General features: G+C 44.2%; 1 protein-coding gene across 2 annotated transcripts in view; it reads right to left on the bottom strand.

The window, feature by feature from the left end:
* The window catches only part of FHL2 (four and a half LIM domains 2), an 81043-nt gene that overhangs the window by 29461 nt on the left and 26624 nt on the right, over positions 1 to 24958 (bottom strand). The window contains exon 1 of one of the 2 annotated variants that reach the window (XM_049856981.1): positions 13566 to 14227. The exons of the other annotated variant lie outside the window; for it this stretch is intronic. The gene's annotated coding sequence lies outside the window, so the exon portion shown is untranslated. Of the gene's footprint in view, positions 1 to 13565; positions 14228 to 24958 lie in introns of those variants that run through there. 2 annotated transcript variants of the gene reach the window in all.

Raw genomic sequence — 24958 nt, 5'->3', positions numbered from 1 at the left:
GGGGCAGTTTTGTGTTTTAATGCACTCCGCTTCTTAAAAAGTCCCAATTACTGTTGACGGTGTCAAATAAAACTGTCTCAGTTTTGGATACAAGTTTCACATCAGAGTTGTTATCTCGCTGGGCTTTGTGTGTGCTTTAGGAGTGTGACAGCGCCTTAAATCTTTCCCTTCCCCGGGCCCCCAAAATAGAAAGGCAGGGACCAGAAACAATATGTCCATTTCTATAAAAAGATTTTCCACGAGCGTCCCTTTATGATCCACAAATTCGAAGTCAGAAACCACCTTAGCAAAGGGGAGGGATATCCAAGTTGGTATATTTGAGATTAGATGCCAATAACACCACCCTTAACCTTGAGGTTGCCCTGGGAAGTATAATCTGCCCCTGCACAAGAGAAACTGCAAAATGTCCCTCAGGGAAGGCCACTTTTCCCAGATTATAAGATCAGTCTTCAGCTGTCCAGGTATCAGGAGAGCAGGATAAAAGGAAAGGCCTGCTTCCCAGGAATGCAGATTATCAGAGTTGGAAACGAAGTGATGGCATCTCCAGGCACCACCTACTGCTCTTCCAGGAGGAACAAGCATGCATTTGTGCGCCACGGCAGTCACCGTCCTGCTGCATTCTTCCAGGATGAGTCTACAGTGTGCAGGAGCAGGAAGGGACAGGGCGGGGAGGGGAGGACGGGGATGTTTTCCACCTCTCCTCACCCTCATATGACCATTCCTATACAAAAACGTTAGCAGCGCTCCAGGGAGAAAGCTTATGATGGGAATACGTGATGTGGAGAAATACCCTCCAGGCATTAAAAACAGCTTCTTAAGTGGCGATATTTAATTTACTGAAAGTGAAAAGTTTTATACGTTGTGAAATATGTAAATGGATTTGCTAAGTAGCTGAGCAATGTTTCACAAACTATAATTAAACTTTGTTCAATTTTCAGTCATGTAAGAACACTTAAGGTCTCTAACCTGAAGACGGAGTCCTGGTAGTGCAGGGGTTAAGAATTCAGCTGCTAACCAAGAGGTCGGCAGTTCAAATCCACCAGCTGCTCCTTGGAAACCGTATGGGGCAATTCTACTCTATGAGTCAGAATCGACTCGACGGCAACGGGTTTGTTTTTCTGGTTTAACCTAAAGGTTGGCGGTTCAAACCCACCCAGTAGCCCCATGGAAGAAAGGCCTGGCTAACTGCTTCTGTAAAGATTATAGCCAAGAAAATCCTGTGGAGCAGTTCTGCTCTGTAACACATGGGGTCGTCATGAGTCGGAACTGACGCAACAGCGACAGGTATGGTTTTTTTTGTTTTAAGACCATTTATGAGTGAACTAGAATTACACCGCATGATGCAAATAAAATACTGCTGTTTGAGTTATGCTAACAGCCTATTCGATAGTGTTTATTAATTTTATACTCTTGTGTGTATACAAGGTCCTGACAACATAAGCAAAGAAATGAACATCTTTCAAGCATTCATACTGCGTTATTTCCGTGTTTATAGGACCATTTTTCTTCCAAGAGAATTCAACATGCAGCTGGACACACGTGGCGGGATCTGTCCTCCTAAATCGCTCTTCCTGGAGTTAAAGAAAACACTGTCTGGACATTCTTGCGATAATATCACAAGATGAGGCTCTTGAGCGTTTGAGTTATTATTCTGAAACACAACATATAAATATCCTTTGTACCGATGCCGTCTCAGGTTGCGGCAGCTATACTGGCCGAAGATTGAATACTTTCCTGTAATTCCTCGGTGACTGGCCTTGAAAATGGTTGTTTATTTTATCACAATAAAACTTCCCACATACATATTTTTTTCCAATAAAGGCTGCCATTTCGCTGCGGAAGCCAGAGGCTTCTTGCTTATTCTGTTGACACAAATATAAGAGTAATGATTGGAGACTTCGAAATAAGAATGAAAGACGACAGACTAATAAATCGCAGAATTTTAAAAGCTGGAAATCACCCCTGAGATAATCTATGACAACTACCCCATCCAATGGAGGGAAAAACTGAAGCAGAGAAATATTAATGGCAGAGGAGAATTCACACGCGCTTTCCCACGGAGCCGTCTGACTTAAATAAAACTAACTCCAAACCTAAATCAAAAAGCAGAGGTGGTTCCAAGTGGCTTCAGACAAGCAGCAACCCTGTGAGGAAAGGAAGAGACTACGGTCTTTGGCAATAATCTCCATATCACACCATTTCTAGGCTCGCAAGCCAGTTAGGGGAGTGAACCTTTTGCCTTCAGGGTCATGATTTCGATGCTGATATATCTGGCATGAGTTTTCCACACCCTCTGATTTCACAGGTCCAGGACAGAAAAAAAAAAAAACCTTCAGTGAATAAGCTTTGAGAACAAGCAGGTCCCCAGGTACACTCAAAGTGTGACTGAGGCCATCTCGTGAGAAATGGCCTTCTCACTGGTACTGCTTCTAAGCAGAAAGGCTATTATTAACCAGTTGCTGTTAAGTCGGTTTTGACTCGTGGAAACGCCACGCGTGTCGGAGTAGAACTGTGCTCCACAGGGTTTTCAATGGCTGATTTTTCAGACGTAGATCGCCAGGCTTTTTTCTGAGGTGCTGCTGGGTGGACCTGAACATTAAACCTTTTGGTTAGCAGCCAAGTGTGTTAACCATTTGTACCACCCAGGGACTCCGAAATGAGGAGAGGCCATGACCTGCTCAGGCGTGCAACTGTGAGGAGGCACTGTTCTCAGTGGCATGAAGCCCATTTCTATAGAAGGGTTTCTGAACCCTGTCGGTCTCTCCCCCACCTTGTTCCTTATCTTCTCTAAGAAGTCATTATCGTTTTAGTGGTTAGCAGAGTATCTCTGCTGAAACCCGCCAGATGCGGCGTACCCAGCACCACAAATCAGAAACACAGCAGGCAGGATGCATGTCATCTGAGAAGGTCCTCTTAAGGGTTTCCAAAGAATTATATTAAGCACAAACTCTTAAGTCTCAGAATACGTAGTCTATAAGCTAAGGAAAAAGGTAAGAGCTTCCCTTTTATCATGGAGTTTAAAACCAATTCTTCCCTAATTAAATGCTACCAAACAGAAGATCATTTTTCACAAAAAATAATTTGTATATTTAAAGTGACATTACCAACCTCAAGCCTTTTATAATGGAAAACCATATTTACAGCCTTATGTCATAACCTCCATCACTGTGTTTTTTAATCTTATAAAATAGCTGATTATTTATTCATTCATGAAACACAGGTTGAGCCGGAACTATGTACCAGGTGTTATGCAAAGTGCTGGAGGTACCAGGATGAATAAGATACAGGCCTTTCCCTCAAAGAACTGGTCGTCTAGTGAGAACAGATCTGTATCATACAGAGTCGTAAAACACTGTGCGAAGGGCAAAAAAACAAAACAAAAACCCAAATTCATTGCCATCAAGTCGATTCCAACTCATGGCATCCTACAGGACAAAGTAGAACTATCTCATAGGGTTACCAAGGCTGTGATCTTTATGGAAGCGGACCGCCACATCCTTCTCCTGCAGAGTGGGTGGTGGGTTTGAATTGCTAACCCTTCCGTTAGCAGCCAAGTGCTTTACCACTGTGCCACCTTGTGCTAACGGCGAGACAGAGACATACACGGGGTATCACAGAATTCTAGAGGAGGGAGCCCTGAACCACGCTTCCTGGGGAAAGCAGGGTCGGCTTCCTGGAGACACTACCTGTGCCCAGAAAGAGCTGCTGTTAGCTGTCATGGAGTTGGCCCCCGACTCATGGCGACCCCATGCACAACAGAATGAAACACTGCCTGGTCCTGCACCATCTCCAGGATGGGTTGCAGACTGGACCATTGTGATCCACAGGGTTTTCACTGGCTGATTTTCAGAAGGAGATCACCACCAGATCACCAGTCCTTTCTTTTTAGTCTGTCTCAGCCTGGAAGTTCCGACGAAACCTGTTCAGCATCATAGCAACTCACAAGCCTCCACTGACAGACGGGTGGTGGCTGTGCTTGAGGTACACTGGCTGGGAATCGAACTCATGTCTCCTGCACGGAAGGCGAGAATTCTACCACTGAACCACCAGTGCTCTATAGAAAGAGTCAGGAGGTACTGCAGGCCAAAGGGATAGGGTGAGCAAAGCAGAGAGATAAAAACCAGCGTATGGTAAGGGGGACACTCATGAAGATGAAAGTAACTCAAGAGTCAAGTTGGCAGGAGTGGCAGAAGATGGAGCCAAAATAACAAAGTCCAAGGCAAGGAGGGCCTACTGTGCCTTGTTCACCCATTTGGATTTATCCTGTAGGCAGTGGGAAGCCAGAAGGTTTAAGCATGTTATCTTCTGCAGCCTACACAGTGTCAAGGGGGAATAGGAAACAAGCAAACAAAACTCACTGCTGTATTCTGACTCACAGCAACCAGGTGGTGCCTGCGGTTTGTACTCTGAATCGACTCGACGGCAATGGGTTGGCAGTGGGTACTAAACGAAAGGTTGGTGGTTAGAATCTACCAGCGGCACAAAGGCAAGAAAGGCCTGAGGATCTACTTCCGTGAGATTAGGGGAAAAAAAAAAACAAATCATTTGCTGTTGAGTCTATTCCGACTGATGGCGACCTCATGTGTTGCAGAGTAGAACCGTGTCCCAGAAAGCTGTGACTACTCAGAAGCAGATTGCCAAGCCTTTCTTCCGAGGTGCCACTGAGTGGGTTTGAACCGCCAATCTTTGTTAGTAAAAAAAAAAAAGCCAAACCTGTTGCCATTGAGTCAATTCTGACTCATAACAACCCTACAGGACAGAGTAGAACTGCCCCCATAAGGTCTCCAAGGCTGTACACTATTACGGAACCAGGCTGCCATATCTGTCTCCCTAGGAGCAGATGGTGGGTTCGAACCACTGACCTTTTGGTTAGCAGCTGAGTGCTTAACCACTATGTCACCAGGGCTCCTAAAGGACAGAGTAGAACTGCCCCATAGGGTTTCCAAAGCTGTAAATCTTTACAGATGCAGAATGACACATCTTCCTCCAGGGGGTTCAAGCCGCAGGCCTTTCAGTTAGCAGCCAAGTGCTTTGAGTCAGGACTTAACCTTGAAGCTGAGGGATGAGATTAAAACCAGTAAACCAATCACCAGCAAGTTGATTCTGACTCATGGTGACCCCATGTGTTACAGAGTAGAACTGCTCCATAGGGTTTTCTTGGCTGTAATCTTTATGAAAGCAGATCACCAGGCCTTTCTCCTGTGGTGTGGCTAGGTAGGTTCAAACCATCAACTTTTAGGTTGGTGGTTGAGAGGAAACCATTTGTGCCACCCAGGGTTCCTTGCCATAGGACTATAGCCACTGAAAACCCTACGGCATACAGTTTTACTCTGACACACCTGGGGTTGCCATGGGAGATAGAAAGACCCCCCCCCCAATTAAATGTTTACTGCATGAAAGTTGACTTTGTCACTGCCTTGGAGCTTGCTGCTATAACAGAAATACCACAAGTCGATGGCTTTAACAAAGAGAAACCCATTCTCTCACAGTCTAAGGAGGCTAGAAGTTCAAATTCTGGTGCCAGCTCCAGGGGAAGGCTTTCTCTCTCTGTTGGCTCTGGGGAAAGGTTCTTGTCATCAATCTTCCCCTGGTCTAGGGGTTCTCGGTGCAGCGACCCCAGGTCCAAAGGAGGTGCTCTGCTTCTGGTACTACTTTCCTGGTGCTATAAGGTCTCCCGGATCTCTGCTGGTTCCTGTCTTTTTTATATCTCAAAAGAGATTGACTCAAAACATAAACTAATCTTGTAAATTGAGTCCTGCCTCATTAACATAACTGTCTCTAATCCTGCCTAATTAACATCGTAGAGGTAGGATTTACAACACTTAGGAAAATCACATCAGATGACAAAAAGGTGGACAATACTGGGAATCATGGCCTAGCCAAGTTGACATATATTTTAGGGGGACACAATTCAAGCCGTAACAGTTATATAAGGTTGAGGGAGACAAAACTGAAAGGCAACGGCTCTTAAAAAATTCCCAGGGTGCCACGGTCCACTTCTGAATAGTTTCTTCAAATAAAAATTGGACATTTTATTGCTGAAAGGTTTTTTTTAATCCAAATTGTATAAAGTTTGCTTACCCTCTCTGAACCTCAGTATTCCCCTTGACAGCTTCTGTGAAATCTGTGTCCATTAGTGGTACACGGCAATGATGAAAGGCTTAACCAACAGCGTGCAGAGACACCTAAACCTAAGGCGTGACCGCTGACTTACTTCACCGACTCAAATCCAAATTACAGTGTCCTGGAGTTGTTATCCCTTACCAGGGTTAACTCAGCCTCTGACATCATTCTGCCCTCGGCTCTGTGAAAAGCTAGTCTTTCTTCTTCCATTCTAGAGCTTAGGCTCCAGGCTTGGCTCCAGGCCAGGCTAACTGGGTGAGGCAAGAACCAGGTCTGGGGATGGCCTAGAGAGACCTTTGCTCTCTGAGTTTTCCATTAGCCCAGCTTTTCCTCAAGCCTAAGAACAAAAAGGTTTGGAGTGCAACAGATGCACAGGGCTCAGCTATTAAAAATAACTACGGCCTACAGGCTTATAAAAGAGGTCCCCGGTGGCACAAACGGGTTAAGCACTCAACTACTAGCTGACAGGTTGGCAGTTCAAACCCAACCCAGAGGCACTTCAGAAGACAGGCCTGGCAATCTGCTTCTGAAAGGTCACAACCTTGAAAACCCTGTGGAGCAGTTCTGCTCTGCACACACGGGGTTGCCACGAGCCGAAATCAACTCTCCAGCAACTAATAACACAGGCTTATAAATGTGGTTTATTTTTATCTTTTCATGTTTAAAACGCGCAAAACTAAGTCTGCGGCAGGGTGTTAGAGCAGGGAAGAGAGAGGAGAAAAGAAAAAAGAGAGGAAGAAAATGAAAAGCGAGTAAAGGGCAGAAGAGAGGTGGTGGTGAGTGGGAGAAAGGAAGACGCAAGGGAAGGCAGGGCATTTGGAGGCAGGAAGTCAGTTCCTTTTTCCAGCAGCGGGATTTCTGGAGCGTCAAGGGGGAGGCTGGCATGGCAGACCGCCTCTGCTGGCTCAGGCCGTCGAGCTTCAGGAGAGTGGCCTGTCTTTCCCAAGTGGGAGGCCCGATGGGACATGCAAGTCCTCCAAGGCCAGATTTAGGGTTTGCAAAAGTATCCGTTAGGCATCCTTTTTCCATGTTCACTTTATTTCACTCCCCACTTTGATCTCACCCTTAAAAGTGCCATTTTCTCCTCCCCCTCCAAACCCCAAAGTGTTTTTCTCTATACTGTGCTCTGTGAGACTACTCTTCCATAGTTGTTCCTAAAGAAAACCTGTGACTGTCCGCAAGCCTTTCCCGCAACCCATGCTGAAGCCGTGTCCGTAAGCCGGCCCCTCCACAGTCGGGCTGACCTTTCAAAGTCCCTGCACTGCTCATCAACCGTCAGGCAAAGCTTCTGGAAAAGAATTAGGAAGAGTGGTCTGTTGTGTGGGGGGTCTTTTTTAGAATATGTTTACAAGGCAATGTTCTCACGCTCCAACACCATACTGTGATTGCCTGCGTCTCTATCAAATCATCAACTCCGTCAAGGTGGGCACCAGGTGCATGCTGCCCTGCCTGCAGATGGCACAGAGTAGGTGCTCCGTCAACACTTGCTGAACGAATGAACAAATGAATGGATAAATGCGTAAATGCGAATACCCCAGAATACAAACGTGTGGACAAAAAAAAATGTAAATGAGGCATGTTTTCTGTGACCAAGCCATTTTGCAGAGCAAACTCAAAATGTCTTTTGGTTTGACATCTGATGCACTGAAATTTCTAATGTAACAAATACTGGGCTTCATTATGGCTCTCTTTCCCTCCTTCCGGTTACATTGCTGATTCCACAGAAGGTAGAATTTTTCTTATTGGGTTTGAACTCTAAATCCTTATGAATACACAGCTGCGTAGTCCATAGATGGGAGACTGTCTGGGTCAAGGAGCAAAAGCCTGCCAGGAGACTCGCCCAAACAGCAATGGGAAGAACAAGCCAGATTCCTTCACATAGGCTCCAGATACCAGCAAAAGTTCCCGGATGTTCTGTGCAGACCTGGCATGCCTATAAATCAAAGATCTTCTACCCAAAGGCATGCGACTCTCACACTGGAAAATTTAGCTGGAGAATCCCCCTGCACCAGTTTGTTTTCTTAATGGCAGAAGTATCATACAGACAAACAGGGCTCACCATCAACACTCTTCATTAGTCTAGCTGAACTGTTTCTTTCAGAAATACAAATTCTGGTGAAAAGGAGAGGGTTATTTTAAGTTCAAGTGTGTCTTTTATATGTACATAAAATTTCTAAGTAACATATTTTGGATCAATTTGAAATTGGTTTTTTAAAATTGTTGGCAAGGTGCAAAATCAACTATGCCTACTACTGTACAATATGTTTATGGGTTAATTTAATAGGCATTAAGTATATCCACATGCAGGGGCCCTGGTGGCACAGTTGTTAGAGCAATCAACTGCTAACTGAAAGGTTGGCGGTTCAAGACCCTCAGGGGCTCCACAGGAGAAAGGTGAGGCAGTCTGCTTCCACACAGATTTACAGCTTCGGAAACACTATGAGTCAGAATTGACTCGATGGTAGTGGGTTTTGGTTTTTTTACATGCTGGGGACAGGGATATAATTTGGTATGTAAAACTGGTAACTTTCAAAATATTTTCTGAAATATTGCTTCTGATAGTTGTTAAGAAATGTTCTGCGCAAGACAATGCGTGAATGCTATCTTCTTAATTATCCTTTGACTACTGAATACATAATATAAAGAAACAGGAAAACAAATGTCAAATTTTTGACCTCAAGACCATTAATAAAGGACTAGTACGGCACATTTTGATGTCCTGGGGACTTTTTAATCCATTGAATAGGAATGTATTTAGTAACTACTATTTTCAGTGTAGGAGCCCTGGTGGTGCAACGGTTAAGCACTTGGAGGCTAACCAAAAGGCCAGCAGTTCGAACCCACCAGCAGCTCTGTGGGAGGAAAGACCTGGAGATCTGCTCCTGTAAAGATTTCAGCCTAGGAAACAGAATGAGGCAGTTCCACTCTGTCCTATAGGGTCACCATGAATCGGAATTGACTCAACGGCACACAACATTTTTCATGTATGGTATTGAAAAAAAAAAAAATGGTATTAGGCACTGGGATATTGAGAAAACACACAGAGTCTCTGAAGGAGTAGTTCTATCTCCAAAGATTTTAAATCACCTTTAAGGTACCACCAGGTAATTTAATCTCTAAACATGTCAGCTTAGTCAATGCAAGAAAACTATAATTATGCAGGTGGGAATGGCGGGATGCCTGAGATTCATAAATCATTCTAGCGTGGGAATGGAAGAAAGACTCCACCCTGAGCTCCACCTAGCCTTCCTAGAATGGTGGGAGCAAGTCACTCACCTCAAGCTTTCTGTTTCTACACCTACAAAACCAAAACAGCTCTCTCTCTCAACAGTCACCTCTGATGGAGAAAAGGCAATTTGTTTACTCTCCATGGGCCTGGTGTTCCGTCTCTTACAACCCCTTGACCAGCCTTTGCCTTTGGCGACCACCAACTTCCATGAAAGCCTGGCCTCTTCATTCTCAGTTCAGCCCTGCTTCTTCAAGATGATTTTTCTTTGTGTTTCTTTAATACGTTGACTTAAACCAGTAACTAGCTGCTGTCTAGTCAACTCCAACCCTAGCGATCCCACGCATGTCAGAGTAGAACTGTGCTCCACAGGGTTTTTCAATGGCTGATTTTTCAGAAGTAGACTGCCAGGCCTTTCTTTCTTGAGACACCTCAGCAGCTGGGCACCGTACCCATTTATACCACCCACGGTCTCCGGTATTAGGATTCCGTTATCACAGGCTTGAACATCTTCTACTTTGTTCACTGAGTGGATAATTCTAATTTGGTCCAAAAGTTTTATCATCAAACATCGATAGAAATTTTTATTTTTGACTGACAACCAAAATATTCATGGATTCAAGGATGCTCTTTGATTTCAACCCCATTTGCCCATTAAAAACCCAGCAGCCACTTCTCTTACTATCAGAGGCACCATTTTCTGACTTTTACTGTGTGCCTTAAGGAAATCTTGAAGTTGCAGACTAAACCACGGTTATGGAGACGTGGTCATGAAGGCTAAGGACAAGTGAGAAGACACATAATGCCAAAATTCAGACCAGGTATGAGAATGACCTGTGAGAATGGTACTGTCGATGGAGACAGCTGATGTTCCCTGGATCTTTCATTAGATCTATAAGCTGGGAGCCACGGCTTACAACAAAAGCAAAACCAAGACCACCAGTAGCAATGTATCCAAAAAAAAAAACCCCTAAAAAATGGAATCCTAAAAAAGGGAAAATGAGAACTGGTGGAGAGAATGTTTAAGCAAATGGTACTGGAGAGCTAAAACTAAAAACTACAACTCAGGGCAGAGGAAATTCTTTTGACTTACCTCACAGTCACAATGCTAGCAGGTTTCCTGGAAGACTAGGCTCTCAGTCGTTAGAGAAAGCCCATGAATTTTGTTCAAGATGGTAATCTTGAGGAAGTGACCTCTCAGTATAATACCACGTTACATGGGGCACTTGATAAACGTGGCTTTGATAAAATTCTCCTGATTAAACAACACAGGAAATATCCAATAACTAATGCTCAAGGATCTTTGTATCTCATGGCTTTGAGTCAGAGAGGTTTACCTGCCCCAGCCCCTCATTGGCAACCCAAGCCACAGAGGCAGGGCATGAGTAGAACTCAGGGTTCCTGGTGTCCAGTCTAAGAATATATGGGGTGCCCCCAGTAGAGTCTGTTATTGTTGTTACGTGCGGTCAAGTCGGTTTTGACTCATAGCGACCCTACAGGACAGAGCAGAACTGCCCCATAGGGTTTCCAAGGAGTGACTGGTGGATTTGAACTGCCAACCTTACGGTTAGCATCCCAGCTCTTAACCATTTCGCACCAGGGCTCCCAGCAGAGTTTAGCGGTTAAGAATCCAGGCTGTCCAGTTAAGCTGTCTGGGGTCAGATATTGGTACCACCATTTATAGGCTGGGTAACCTTCAGCAAGTTACTTTAATTTCTCCGGGATTCATTCTCTTTATCTTTAAAAATGAAGATATCAAATATGTATACAGTGTTTCCGACAACCCTGCAAGGAAGGCACCATTATTATCTCTGCTTTCCAACTGAGGAAACTGAGGCACCGAGAGATTAGGTAACTTGGCCAAGGTTTCATAGCTCATGGCTGATAGACATAGGCAGGCCAGCTCCAAGTCCATGTGTGTCCACTAGCCTATCATACTTGCTTTATGGAGTATTTGTGAGGATTAAATGAGATTGTGAACATAAGTGCCCAGAACAACATCTGGTCCATAGTGAGCTGAACGTTAGCCCTTATTAATATGCTGCTGTGTAAACACATTTTAAAGTACAACGGGATAATAAACATCCTGAAAATCTAATTCTATATAGTGATTGATAATCTTTCAAAATTTGGGTTGACAGGGACGAAGCTGTGGGGCCTAGTTTTTAGCAATGGGTTTTCAGTACAGCAAAAGCCCAAGCAGCAAAAGAGAAAATAAATAAATGGGACGTCATCAAAATGAAATACTTTTGTTTGTCAAAGGACTTTATCAAAAAAGCGCAAAGACACCCTACAGACTGGGAGAAAATTTTGGGGAACCATATATCCAATAAGGGTCTAATATCCAAAATGTATAAAATACTAGTACATCTTAACAACAAAAAGACAATCAATCCAATCAAAAAATGGGCAAAGGACTTGTACAGGCATTTCACCAAAGAGGATATTGAAATGGCCAACAAACACGAGAAGATGCTCAACGTCATTATCCACAAAGGAAATGCAAATCACAACCACAATGAGATGCCACCTTACCCACATTAGAATGGAGAAGATAAAAAAAATGGAAAACACTGATGTTCGGAAGGCTGTAGAGAACCAGGAGCCCTCATCCACTGCTGGTGGGAATGTAAACTGGTACAGCCACTGCGGAAAACTTTGGCGGTTCCTCAAAAAGTTGAACAAAACTACCGTATGACCCAGCAAGTCCGTCCTTAGGCATATACTCATAAAACGTGAAAGCTGAACAGACACACGTACACCAATGTTCACTGTAGCACTATCCACAACAGCCAAAAGGTGGACACAACAATGAAATATTACTCAGCCATAAAGAGAAACGAAGTCCCGATGCATGCCTCAACACGGATGAACCTTGAAAACATTATGCTGAGTTTAAAAATTAGTCAGTCGCGAAAGGACAAATATTGTATGATCTCACTCAAATGAAACAGGCAAATGTACAGCAACCAGTAATTATTAGAGGTTACCAGGAGTGGAAGGGAGGGGGAAGAGGGAGTTTTTGCCTAGGAGGCATTGAGTTGATGTTAACCACCGGGGAACGATTCGGAAAAGGGTATCAAGAACGGCTGCAAACATGAATATAATCGGTGTCAAGGAATTACACCCGTAGAAATTCTTGAATTGGGGTATGTTTTGTTGTGTATAATTTTACCACAATTAAAAAAAAATTCGGGGTAGAGTTAAATCAGAAAACCCTGAAAAAATTTTATATAAGCACATAATAAAATTTGCTTCATGAAGTTTGGTTTTCTAGAAGTTTAATCCTCAGACTAGGAGTTCCTGTATTTCTAAGACTCGCCTCAAATATTTTTTGGTCTAAACCACCTCCACAGTACTCACTGTGACAACATCATCAAACACACATAAGTAGAGCTGGCAGCAAAGAAATGAGACCTATTCGGCGCTGTGTTTTCAACCCACTTCTCTTGATTACAACCACAAATCGTGATGTATTCCCTCCCAGAATAAGTGCCAGGGAGTGTCCACACCATGGAAAGCAGCTCTGTATACACATTTTATCTAACCTGGGTTCGGCGAGTTAGAACTGAGACCCAAATGAGGATTTTTAAGTAAACAGATGATTGATCCTTCATTAAAAAGTGGCAACAGTCAACATTTTCTTTCCACAGTTTCAGGAATAATAAGATAGTCCACGAATGCTACTGAAGAAAAATCAGTTCTATTAACTTCGTTTAAAATAAGCCAAGATGATTCTTTCAAATCTGGCGGTTCCCTGCTTTAATTTCCACACGCGCCCAAGCGCGAGGCCACGCCGCCGGCCCCACTTTCTATTCGAGAAAAACGCCTGGCGTCCTGGCGCAGACGGAGCGCGGCCAACGTGCCAGGGCAAACGCCGCGCGCGGAGCCCGAGCCCCAGCGCAGGGACGGCGACCGCCACCTCCCTGCAGCCGGGGTCCGGGTAGGACCCCCGGCCTGCCTTTGCCAGCGCTCCCAGAGTAGCACAGCCCCTCTTCGCCACCCGCTGGTGACGGGCCTCTCGGGGACCCTGACTGAGATCCTCCCTCCAGGGATGGGAGCGGCGGGTCCCCTCCCGTCTCCCAGCGCCCCCTACCCCACCCTCAGGTCTCCCCAATTGCTCAGCACCCCTCTTCTCTCCTTCCCATGCCTTTGTTATTAAAAGCCCCTTTGTACTCCCTCTCGGGTCGAACCGGGTCGGGGCGCGGATACTCACCGCACGCGGGGGGCCGGGGTCTCCCTGGGCGGGGCCGACCCGGACGGGCCCGGGGCGGCGAGGGCGGCGCGGCGGCGATGCGGTTCCCGGAGGCTGCCGTCTGCGGCGGCGGCTCCTGGACTCGGCTCCGCAGCCGGCTCGTGTGGAGACCAGCGCGGCTTCCCAGCCCTAGAGAAACCCCCACCCTATCATTTTACCATATAAGGAGACAGACGCCTCGGAGCCGCCCGCCGCTCGGGGCTCGCCGCAGCTGGCACCCAGCGCCGCGCGGGGAGAGCGTGGGCGCCGCGCGCCCCTCGGCCTCCGAGCTCTGCTGGGGTCGGGCAGGAGCCGGCCTCCGGCCTGCTCCCCCTCCTCACCACGCCACCGCCCTCGGGGGCTGCAGCCGTTTCATTGATCACGACTCTTTGTTTGCTTTGGGTTTTTCCCTTCTTTCTTTTCCTTCTGGATCTCTCAGCGCATTGGTGATTGTGGGGAGTTTCGCCCCTGGTGTCCGCTTACAAGGGGGGGGGGGGGCGAGTGTCGGGCCAGTTCCGCGGAGCCGCCCGCTGCTGGTCACCTAGGACCCGGGCCAGGTTGGAGTTCCAGGAATCTGCCCACACTCGGGACTCAGCCCCAGTTCCCTGGGAACGCGGAGGCAGGCTGAAGCTTGTGAAAGGTGCAAGGGAAGGCGGAAGGAGATGGAATGAGGCCACTTTGCTGGGTCCTGTGAAGGCAGGAAGCCAGTGGCTGGAGCTAGTTGCCTGGTGGGCTTTTTCCTGCCTCAGACGGTAGACCCCTGTCTAGAAACCAGCAGATGGTCAGAAAGAATTGATAATACCGACTTCTTTGTTCCATTAGGGCCAGGACGAGGTGAAGGTCCAATCTCCAGCGCTCCAGGGGAGTGAGCGAGGTGGAAACGTTGTGTATTCCCTCCAAAGAGGAAATACAAAAGTGAGGTAGTTAGTGGTGGCTCCGTACACTCGAAAGGCCAGGCTTTCTGTGTGAAGCTAACGTTTCTCTAAGGACATATTGCCCTTTTAAACATTGCAGGAGTGAGGAGCGTCTCAGTCCTGTGCCTGGGAAAAGGGGATCACGATAGAAAAGTTTGATCTTGAGTAGGTGGTCAGCCTTCCAGCTGGGAAGTGTGGAAGATTAGCCATGGCCAACAAAGGCCTAGGCAACGCCAGTAGCTCTGCTGCTGCTGATATGAAATATTGTGTGGGCAGGCATATTGTTGTTAACATTCATTTTACTTCAGGATAATACATTCTCCAGCGAAGGAAGGAAAAACTATTGGCTTGTTTTCTCTTGGTTGACACGCAATGCCTGGTGATATTTTAGAGGATCCCCAGGGGAACTTGAGAGTCACAGGAGGTCATCAAATTATCAAATTAGCTACCATACCTACCACCTACTGAGTACTAGCTCTGTGGTGTACCTCGTTTGATCCTCATCCCTTTCGGGTAGGGGTTGTTACTTCAGTTTTATAGTGAGGAAATTTCACCTCACAGAGATTTGCTCAAGGCCATGTGAATGCTAACACTGAGAGCTGAGATTATATACATATTATGTTAATAAATGATATATAATAATCTATTAACGTAATATATAATCTGTATATTATATAAGCTATATATTGGTATATATTTTTATATATTGGTTATATAATATATTCCTGAAAAGGTATATATAAACTTTTCAGAAATATGCCAAAATATTTACCAATGAAATAACATGATGTCTGGGATTTGTTTCAAGATAATTTAAGGGGTGGGATGTTGTCGTTAGGCGCCATTGAGTCAATTCCAACTCATAGCAACCCCATGTGACAGAGTAGAACTGTCCCATGGAGTTTCCAAGGCTGTAATCTTTACAGAAGGAGACTGCCACAATTTCCTTCCATTGCGTGACTGGTGGGTTTGAACCGCAGACCTTTTGGTTAGCAGCCCAGGGCTTAACCACTGCGCCACTTTTCAGAAATAGTGCCAGAATATTTACCAATGAAAAAACATAACGTCTGGGATTTGTTTCAAAATAGTTTGGAGTGAGGGGATAGAGGGGCCAATAAATGAAGTATATATTAGTCACAGATTATTGGTAACTATTAAACCTGGGTGCTGGGCATGTGGAGGTTCATTGTACTAGTCTCCCTTTGTAATGCTTGAAAAATTCCATAATACATTTTTAAAAAATTATAAATGTACATACCATTCGCCCTTAACCCAGCATTTCTCTTTATAGAGAAGTATCTTACAGATACACCTGCAGAGGTGTAAAATGATATAAGCATAGTCATTGTAGAACTGTTTGTAACAGAAAAATATTGGGCCATGTTATATTCGTATCAACAGGAGCCTAGTTAAATATATTATGGTATACTTTAGAATTATCTATATATACAGCTGTTAAAAAGAACAAGGTAACTGTATTTACTGATTTGTCATGATCTCCAGGATATATCAAGGGAGAGACAAGTAGAAAAGGCTATGTAGATAATAACCAACATTTGTGTTAGTGAGCAAAGAAAGGAAAGGAGGAAGACAAAAATACATATTTACATATATATAGTTCCCTCTGGAGGTTACTGGGTTGCTGAGGGTAAGGAGGGAAATTAATTTTTACCATATACACTTTTGTTTCTTTGAATTTTGAGCTATGTAAATGTATTATTCACTCAATGAACAAAAATATTTTTAAAATGAAAGTAGCACATGCTCCCTGAAGAAAAATAGTAAAACAAATTTGTTGAACTGAGATTTCTAAAAAGTCAAAGGAGGTTTGCTAGAAATTTTCTGAAGAAATTATTCTTTTTGATCTTGGACAGAAAGAGGAAGGGATGGGTGCAAACTCTGGGCTTAATGACATACGGGCTTTTCTGAACAATTTTTTATCTTGAAAAGTTCTATTTTGCACACCATTGTATTCCTGGGACCTAACTACAGTCACGGCACATAGTATCTATTTAATACATGTACATATTAAATGAATTATTTGATTTTTGACAAATCTTTCATTTTGTAATTGGTTATTTGGTAATATAGCAGGTAGAACATTGCATAAAATATAACACTATGGAGCCTTCATGGAGCAACGCTTAAGCTCTTGGCTGCTACCTTAAAGGTTGGCAGTTTGAACCCACCCCGCAACTCTGTGGGAGAAAGACCTGGAGACCTGGTCCTGTGAAGATTACAGCCTAGAAAATCGTATGGGGCAGTTTTACTCTGTTACATGGGGTCACTATGAGTCCGAATCTACTTGATGGCACCTAATAACAACAACAACGTGGCAGTATAGTTTGGTCCCTGGAGTCAAGCCTTGGTTTGAATCTCAGTCGTACTACCAACTAGCTCAGTGAACTTTGGCAACCACAAAATCTCTCTAACTCTGTTTCCTCATGTGTAAAACGGGCTAAAAATATATACTTTGTAAACTTGTGAAGATTCTTTGAGATGATGCATATGAACCGCTTTTGGTACACAGAAAGCCCTCAGTGAATATTAGCTTTTACTTAAAGTGCAAAAAATAGAGGGGACATGAATCTAGAATAAGAAGAAAATGAACTTAATTCTCCTAAGAAGGAAGAATAAGCTTGGTTCAGGTCTAAAAATAAAATATTGTCTTCTTGAGAGAAAAACTCACTGCCATAGATAAAAGACTAGTATGTGGAAGGAAAATTTAAGGAATACTTAATAACAGTGTTTGGGCTGGGGAAGGGATCAAGTGGTGCCTGTGATAGGTTATCCAAATTCTTTTATTTCAATTCTCCTGTAATTCCTTCGCCAGCCAACACTGCCCATAATTTCTCCATTCCTCTCTTGTGGTTGGGTTTTAAGGGAGAGGCAACTAAGAAGAAAGGAAAGAAAAGAGAAAAGGCTTTATAGTCTAACTCAGTGATTCTCAAAGTGTGGTACTGGACTAGCAGCATCAGGATCCCATGGAAACTTGTGTCGTGGTCATCTAGTGCTGCTATAACAGAAATACCACAAGTGGATGGCTTTAACAAGCAGAAATTTATTCTCTCACAATTTAGGAGGCTAAAAGTCTGAATTCAGGGGGCCAGCTCTAGGAGAAAGCTTCCTCTCTCTGTCCGCTGTGGAGGAAGGTCCTTGTCTCCTTTCAACATCTGTGGGTCTGGTGTTCCTCAAAGAGCACCATGTGTCTTGGCATCAATCTTCCCCTGGGTCTAGAAGGTTCTCAGTGACAGGACCATGAGTAAAAAGGATGCACTCTGCTCCCAGCTCTTCTTTCTTGGTGGTAGTCAGGTTCCTCTCTCTGCTCGTTTCTCTCTCCTCTTATCTCTTGGAAGATAAAAGGTGATGCAGGCCACAGCCCGGGGAAACTCCCCTTACAGATCAGGGGTGTGACCTGAGTAAGGGTGTTTCATCCCACCCTAATCCTGCTCATCTCTTGTAGGGCAGAGAAGGGAGGTAAGTAACTCAAGACACATCCTACCCTAATCCTCGTTAACATGACCTAATTCTGCCTCATTAACATAACGGACAGCTCACTCCCAAATGGGACCATAACTACAGGCACTGAGGCTATATAACATTGAGGATTTATAACATGTCACAAAATGGAGGATAATCAGATCACAAAATGGAGGACAACCACACAATACCAGGCATCATGGCCTAGCCAAGTTGACACACATTTTGGGGGGACACAATTCAATCCATGACAACTTGTTAGACACGCAAATTCTCACTCTGGTTTAACAAGCCCTCCAGGTGATTCTGATAATGATATTGCACTGAGGTAAAACACCCCACAGGGATTCCACCTCCGGACTCTATAATTTCCCAGAAACCTGCAATGAAAGGCTCACTGGGATGTCAGTTTCTGTGTGGAGGGAGGACAGTGAGAGCTGAGAGAGACTAAACACAGACTCGGGAACCCTAAAATCCAACTGTAATTATTCTGCTGGTTACTTCATGTGAGGAAGCACAAGGTAGAAAAATTTCCAAGAAAGAAAGTTCCAGTGTGTGTCACAGTGATACACATGCTGAAACGTAACTCTCTCCATGATGCCCTGAAAGGAAAGGTGGAGCTTCTACAAGTATGCACAGGCCTGCAGACAGTGTGGTGTGGTTGTCTGGCTGAAGGAGGCCTGTGGGCCAGGCCCACCTGTGCTGGTCACTGAGCAGATGCTAGCAGGGGTGGTTAGGTGCCCTTTCCCTGACCGTGGCCACCCTAAGGGGACTAAAATGACCTCACCATCACCGTGAAGAAAGGGAACAAGAGCAAAAATGATCAGGGATCAGACCTTCCCACATCAATGACCTGAAATGATCATTTCAACGAAGATTTTCTAGAGAACCTTTATTGCATTTAAGAAACAGGATTTCTCAGGCAGCTCCTCTCACTTAAACCTTGAGCAGGAAGCTGGCGGATTTACTTGCTGTTGAATCAGAGGTAATCATGCTTAATTGCCTTAGATGGTTGGAGGGTGAGTAAGAGCTGAAGATCATAAAAGATGGAGGGAAAGAGGTAGGAGTGATTGTAAATATACAGGCAAGTTCTTCTCCTGCCCCGCTGCTGGGAGAGGGTCAGGAGGCCGACTTCTGCCTGTCCCAACAGACAGAGCACCAGGCCCCGGTGGGGTGGGTGGTTCAGAAAGTCTTGATCAAAGGTGACCCTGCGGGCAGGGTGCTTCTCTGCCTGTTTCTGTGTGCCTGGTACAAAATCTGACCTGAGACCCGAGGAAGTGCCTTCCCTCCAGGCAAACTGCAGGAACTTTTTTGAGTTACACTTGTGTTCTTTATAGGACCCAAACCTTGTCCCTTTACCTGTTTAACTTTCTGGAAAGGCTCCAGAACCAACCCCCTGCCACCAAGTCAACTGTGACTCACGGCAACCCCATGTGTTGCGGAGTAGAGCTGTGCACGATAAGGTTTTCTTAGCTGTCGTCTTTACGGAAGTCAATCGCCAGGTCTTCCTTCCACAGTGCTGCCGGCTGGCTTTAAACCACCAACTTTTGGGTTAGTAGTCCAAAAGCTTGTTTTTTTGTTTGCAGTCAAGTTAATTCCAACTCACGGTGACCCTATAGGACAGAGTAGAACTGCCCCACAGGTTTTCATAGGCTGTAATCTTTCCGGGAACAGATTGCCAGGTCTTTCCTCACATGGAGTGGCTGATGGGTGCGAACCACCAACCCTTCAGTTCGTTGCCGAGCACTTAACCGTTGTGCCACTAGGACTCCTTCCAAAAGCTTACTCATTGACATTCAGTTGATTCTGACCCCTGGTGGCGCAGTGGTTAAGTGCTTGGCTGCTCACTGCAAGGTCAGCAGTTCAACTCACCAGTGGCTCCGTGGAGAAAGATGCAGCAGTCTGCTCACGTCAAGATTTATAGCCTTGGAAACGCTACAAGCCAGTTCTACTCTATCCTGTAGCGTCACTATGAGTTGGAATTGGCTTGATGGCAATGGGTCCAAAAGCTGAGCCTTCCAAAAAGGCAAACTAAACTCTTTTCCTTCCCTTCCCCCTTCTGACATACACTGGTTAGGAGAGGCAATGCCCAGCTCTTTTTTAAGATGCAAACTTTCCATATTCCATTTCTTCTCTCTCTCTCTCTTTTCAAAAACTTGTTTAATGGATGCAAATGTTTAAAGCCTGAAAACATGTTTGGCTTTGAGCCAAACCCACAAATAACTCCGTGATTCTGAGATGCTGTTTGTAATGTGGACTCTGAAAATGTTGGCTTTTTGCTTTATTTGAGATCTTTTTGTCTCCAATTTCAGTCCTTTTTTCAGTAATCTATTCAACTTCTCCAACTTGACAACAGTTTTACTCTCTTTTTTCCCTCTGTCAGCTGTTCCAAAATCCCTTTAATAGAAGAGTGAACGGCTGGGGTCTGTGCAAACCTGGCAAAATCTTGCTTTGAATGAACCCTGTTTGCTTCCCTAAAATAAATAATAATAATAATATGCCCCCCCAAAAACACCACTTTTCCTATTGGCCTCTGACAGTGTCTCCCACCTCCCCTGAAACTGGAGAGTCTCATGGCTCACTTGTTCCTCAGAATGTTTAGTTTAAGCCACACTGAAATCTCAGTTATTCCTTGTGAATTAAGTTTACCGGTCAACACTACAACTGTAAAATCCAGGCTCTCTCTCCCCTGCCTCCAAAGTCCTTCTGTACTATTTCCACTTCGATCGAGGTTATTAACAGAAAATCCAAATGATCTAGTTGAGAAAAGCAATGGCAGGCCAGGCCATAGGAAGGAGAGGGCTGGGTTCCTGGCCGGCTCTCTCCTATCAAGCTGTGTGTGCATGGCCACACTGCAGGGGCGAATTATCCAATAGGCAAGATGAGCACAGTGCTTACCAGATCAATGCGGTGAAACCATGGGAAACTGTTCACTACAGATTAGTAAGTAAGAGCAAGTAATTCGGTCCTTACCTTGCTTACTTGGTCATTTGCCCTTGTCAGGGATTGTAAATTTGAAAAGAGACTTCGATTCTGTAGGAAGGTGCTGTGGGGTTGGGAGAGAGACAGATGCCACCTATACCTAGAAGCAGAATCTTTGAAGTGATGAAAGAATGTGAAATTGTTCACAACGGATGATCTGGTAAGCAAGGTAAGCATTGTGCTTACCTTGCCTGCTAGATAATCTGCCCCTGAGCCACGGTTAACACCCTTAACAGTTTTGTGTATTCTTTTCCTTTTCCTCCCTCATGAAACAAAACGTAGGACCTTTCTTCTTACCTTAAAGAGCTATTTCAAATTATCTAGTTTTTCTCCAGATTGTTTTTATGACTAATCAACAATTAAAAATATTCTAAAATGTCTCATATGGATGATTTGTACCATGGTATGAATTTGTGCATGTTCTTCTAGAAAATAGATTTGGGAATATCTTTCACGTGTGTCATGGGTTGAATTGTGTCCCCCCCAAAATATGTTTCAATTTAGTTAGGCCATGATTCCCAGTATTGTGTGGTTGTCCTCCTTTTTGTGATTGTAATTTTATGTAGAGAGGATTAGATAGGATTGTAACACCACCCTTACTCAGGTCACCTCCCTGTTCCAGTGTAAAGTGAGTTTCTCTGGGGTGTGGCCTGCACCACCTTTTATCTCTCAAGAGATAAAAGGAAAGGGAAGCAAGCAGAGAGTTTGGGGCCTCATACCCCCAAGAAAGCAGCACCAGAAGCAGAGTGCATCCTTTGGACATGGGGTCCCTGTGCCTGAGAAGCTCCTCAACCAGAGGAAGATTGAGGACAAGGACCTTTCTCCAGAGCCAACAGAGAGAGAAAGCCTTCCCCTGGAACCGATGCCCTGAATTTGGACGTGTAACCTACTAGACTGTGAGAAAATAAATTTCTCTTTGTAAAGCCATCCACTTGTGGTATTTCTGTTATGGCAGCACTAGATGACTAAGGCAACGTGTTTCAGAAGGTGCTTTAAAATTGGACCCAATAGTCATGACAGAGCTTTCTGGAAGAGCCAAGCGTCTTTCTGCACCATTCCAAAAGTAGCTGACCGTTGCGGTAATAGGAAAAGCTTTTCTAAAATGTCCGACCTTCAGCACAGCCTGTCAGTACCATTTGCCAAAAAAAAAAAAAAAACTTCAAAAATTCTGAGCCATCCCTAACTGCACAAATATTTTTGGAACCCTCCACGCAGTTAGAGATGCTGAGCAATTACTCTACAGGAGTCCGAGATTAGTAATCCACCTCCCCGCAGGGAAGGAGGGGGCTCCAGGAGCAAATTACTGTCAGATATCTGAAATATCCATTTAGCTTTCCTTAAATTCATTCAACTGTCCTTAAATTTATATATATATATGAAAAAATTAAAAATCCATTGCCATCTAGTTTATTTCGACTCATAGTGACACTATAGGACAGAGTAGAACTGCCTCCGTAGGGTTTCCAAGGAGTAGCTGGCAGATTTGAACTACCGACTTTTTGGTTAGCAGCTGTAGCTCTTAACCACTGTGCCACCAGGGCTCCATATGTGAAAAAGTTTCCTTGAATTTAAGGACAGTTAAATGAATGTATGTGTATGTATATACATATGTACATATATATATACATAGTCATATAGATATTGATCTATATGCATATATTTATCTACATATATGTATATTTTGCCTTCCCTTCAACAATTTGAAATATTTCCATTTCACAAATGGTCTTGAACTTAATTTAGTTCCCTGACTTTGCATTATGTATGCTTCTGTTATGCTCTCAAACCACATAGGTATAAATCAATGATAATGTGAATTTAGATGACCTAAGAAATAGAAATATGTTGTAAACAACCTTTCTACATTGGCTCTGCACCTGCATGCCATGATAAAAGAAAACGTAACATAGCTAAATCTCCGTGAATTGACTTTGAGACATAACTAAGTCAAAATCCCCCAATCTCTGACCTTGAAGAGAAGATGCAACATACCAGTCTTTGTTTAATACATTACATCACCTGGCCCTTAGCACAAAAGTCCAGATAAGAAAATCATATATAAACCCTGGATTTCTTTTCACTCAATGAGAGAAGGTGGAAGCAGAACATCTCTCTCTAGTCTCTGACACTCTCCAAAGATAGAGACTGTGCCATTGATGAAGGTTGAGATTCTGTCTGCTGCTGCAGAACTTAGACCCCAGTTATGAGGGACCTCCACCAAGCACAAGCTGTGGACAAGTCTTCCTCCTGAGATCACTTGGTAAAGGTAAACACCGGAAGTCTAAAAATTTGCACTCTAACCATTGGACAATCTCATATTGTCCTAATTCTCTAGTCCCAATTGAATGTCTTGTGGTCTTACATATGTGCCTTGCCATGACTACCTTGCCATAAACTAAATGAGTTTATGCATGATAAGCTTGAGCATTTCTTTACTTATTTTAAAATAAAACCCACAGGACACCTTGTTAACATTGTATGGACCCAGTTCTCTCCCTTCACGCTCTTTGTGTGGAGTGTCTATTTCCCTGTCTCACCATTTGCCCCTTCAGTTTCCAGCAGATGAAGAAAATACTTGAGAAATTTTCTTATTTATTTATTTTTTTAAATTATATTGTTTATAAGGAAACCCTGGTGGTGTAGCAGTTAAGAGTTCGGCTGCTAACCAAAAGGTCGGCAGTTCAAATCCACCAGGCACTCCTTGGAAAGTCTATGCGGCAGTTCTACTCTGTCCCATAGGGTCGGTATGAGTCAGAATTGACTCGATGGCAATGGGTTTGTTTTTTCTGGGATTTATTGTTTAGAAAGTGATCAGGTTCTGAAAAGCAGGGACTGCAATCCAAAGCATAGAAGGTCTTTGTCCTCCCACTTCCTGATTGCAACAGAGTGGAGGCTCCTTTCTGTTCACTCTCTCTGCTCCTCACGTGTCCTACCTGCAGCCGGTGAGGGAAGATCCTTTCCATCGTGGAACTCTTTGAATGTCTTTCCTCACTCTGTTCTGCCTGGAAAACTCCTGTTTATCCTGAAAACCCAAATAAGTTATCTCCACTAGGAAGCCTGTATGGGGTACCCTGTTAAAAGTCTTGTTTTTGATCATTCCACACAGTCTCTTATTTATAACAGCAAAAGAAAGGATGTGAGTCCCTTATGGGCAAGGATTGAGACATTCGTTTCCGTGTTCTCAGCACTTCTTGACTTGATCAATATTTACTGAATATTTACTTTAAAATATTACTAAATTCAATTCAGTTTTCCTGAAAATGCTCAAACCAAGATAGGGTGGCCCTACAAGGGCTCGGGCCAAACAGATCAGGCCCATTGCCCTTTTGGGTGGTTCAACAATCCAGGCTTTACACTGGGATCCAACTTGCAAACAATTTGAATTAAAGCAAAAGTCCAAGGGCCTATTCTTTAGATGATAGCAGTCTGTCATGTGACTTTGGAATTGCTCTCCCTGCATGAAAGAGTTAGAAGACGTTAGCATCCACAGGTAATGTAACCTATTGCTGGCGAGTCGATTCTGACTCATAGTAACCCTGCAGGACAGAATAGAGCTGCCCTGTAGGGTTTCCAAAGCTGTAATCTTTACGGGAGCAGACTGCCACATCTTTCTCCCATGGAACAGCTAGTGGGTTCAAATCAACAACCTGTCCATTAGCAGCTAAGTGCTTAACCACTGTGTCACCAGGGCTCCTTCAATATGCTCCAGGTAGAATTTAAAGACACAAATTCACTGCATTCAGTTCTTAAAAGTGAAGACCATGGCTTCACTTTTTAAGACTTAGACGTTAAGGAAGTTCAACAGTTCAACCTCAACTATTCAACAGTTAAGGTTGAAGGACCGTGTGTACTCCTATCTGGGCCCATCCCTGCAGCCTGCCTATGAAAAGCACACTCCAAAGGTGGAAGGAAACCCTTACAAAGCCATAAATCTAAACCAAACCCATTGCTGTCAAGTCAATTCCGACTTATAACAACCCTATAGGACAGGGTAGAACT

This window comes from Elephas maximus, chromosome 17 (assembly GCF_024166365.1).
Source record: "Elephas maximus indicus isolate mEleMax1 chromosome 17, mEleMax1 primary haplotype, whole genome shotgun sequence".
Taxonomy (NCBI): Eukaryota; Metazoa; Chordata; class Mammalia; order Proboscidea; family Elephantidae; genus Elephas; species Elephas maximus.
Note: the sequence above shows the minus strand (reverse complement) of the source record. Positions and strands in the feature narration are given on the sequence as shown.